The 1,979-nt window shown below is 45.8% G+C and overlaps 1 protein-coding gene across 8 annotated transcripts in view; it reads right to left on the bottom strand.

Moving 5' to 3' along the window:
• The window catches only part of LOC108746328 (homeobox protein extradenticle), a 52,474-nt gene that overhangs the window by 14,950 nt on the left and 35,545 nt on the right, over positions 1-1,979 (bottom strand). The gene's annotated exons all lie outside the window — the stretch shown is intronic.

Below are 1,979 nucleotides of genomic sequence, written 5' to 3'. Positions count from 1 at the left end.
GAAGAGAAAGAGAGAGAGAGAGAGAGAGAGAGAGAGAGAGAGAGAGAGAGAGAGAGAGAGAGAGAGCTAAGACTAGCACGACACGAAGGAAAGTACTATCCTCAGATCGGAGCATGAGAGAGGAAAAGTCGAGCGACGAAGCGAGAGAGGTAGTGAGAGACGCGAAGGACGCGTACGTATAATGCATTATTCCTGGTGGCTGCTCGGTTTAAGGGAAAAAGGACTTTGCTCGATATCAGTATTCGAGGCGAGCACGCTGTCTCCCGAAAGGGAGCGAGCCGGAGAGATAGAGAGCGGGACGGGCGATGTGAGTCGAGCAGGGGGAGTGGCTTTTCCTGAGGGAAGGAGCCAGGAAAAGGCCGCGGGAGGGTGTCAGGATACGGAGGGTGGGCGGTGGAGAAAGGGGGATCGAACAGGGTGGCTTGCAATTTCGAAATGGATTCCATTCCGCCGACGAACTCCCCTCTCCCTTTTCTCCTCTCTCGATCCACTATGCGGCTTCTCTTCCTCTTCGTTCCTTTCTTCGCGCGGGACTCAACTGGGGTGGATCAACCCCGTTCCCGTCTTCCCGGCTGTTGCACGTGACGAAGAGAGAGAGAGAGAGAGAGAGAGAGAGGGAGGGCGGGGGAGGGATAGAAAGAGGGAGAAGGTGCAAAGAACGAAAGGAACGTTGCTGAATTGGATGGAAAAGCCAGTCACATTTCTCCGGACTGATTTCCTTTAATTTCTGAAACGCTTCAAGTCTCGGAGTAAATGATACTATCATCCGATAGGTTCTTATGCTACTGAAAATCGACAATATTAACCTTTTGCAATTCTATGCCAAGACGGATTTGACACAATGTGTTGCGGTAATTTAGCGTATAATTCTTGAAGCGTACAAGATTTTATGCACGATTATAATCGACAAACTAATTTTTGGGATCTTCATAAATTCCTCCAGGTAATAAAAATTCTTTCATTCACGTAAGATCAACCGATTATAAATGGCAAACTATATTTTTTGGGATCTCCATAAATTCTTTCAAATAATAAAAATTCTTTGATTTACGGTGGACCAGCTGAATAGACGCGAAATTATTAAGGATAAAGTACCCGATTTTCAGTCATTCACAAGAATCAGTAGGACAGAATTAATCTACGTTTTCGATTATTTCAAAGATCAGATTTCTGATCGACTGTCGACATCCGGATATATTTCCGGGACAATCCGAACGACATTTCACCAATTTTTCACCTTCGACGATGACGTTGGTTTAATCTGGACACTTGGGATAGAAACTGAATTGCAAAATAGCTAGGATCTATGCCACTCTCCACGATACAAATCAGCCGCAAGCATAAATTCGATTATGCAACCATCGGGAACTCTCTCCGGGTTGTTTCCCTAACCGCGGGAATAACCGCGACGAGAGAGAGAGAGAGAGAGAGAGAGAGAGAGAGCAAGTAGGCACCAGTATATTTAGCAATGCACACGTCGGAATTTCCATAACGTTGGCGAAGCCAGGCATGCTGGCCTCCGCTATATATTCTCGCGATTCGCGTATGCGTCTCTGTATTAATAGAGCGTGTCGCAGTAAAATGAGAGCGCCGTGAGAAAATTCGCTTCGCCAAGAGCGCCACTGAACGCTTTCGTTGGGACACTACCGTTCCTTTCACTCCTCGCAATAAATAACACGACGGTTTAATTAGTTTATTTAAAGGAACGTAAAGACGCCTCTGCTTTTACTCAAGTTATTCCGAGATCCCCGTTTCGTTCAATAAAATACCCCGCCTGCTTCCGGTGCTTGGGATCATCTTTTTTTCCCTCTCTCAAATTATGGCAATAGTTGGAAAGATATTTACGTGAGACATTTACATTTTGCTATGATACTTATAATACGATTTACAGTGGCTCATACCAGTCGAACGGATGTATAGCCGCACGGGCAGTAAAACAAAATATTTATGCGCGCGTAAAAAGCGCCCTCCACCCCCCC

Source organism: Trachymyrmex septentrionalis, unplaced genomic scaffold (genome assembly GCF_001594115.1).
Source record: "Trachymyrmex septentrionalis isolate Tsep2-gDNA-1 unplaced genomic scaffold, Tsep1.0 scaffold107, whole genome shotgun sequence".
Lineage (NCBI taxonomy): Eukaryota > Metazoa > Arthropoda > Insecta > Hymenoptera > Formicidae > Trachymyrmex > Trachymyrmex septentrionalis.
This window is presented reverse-complemented; position numbering and strand designations above follow the sequence as displayed.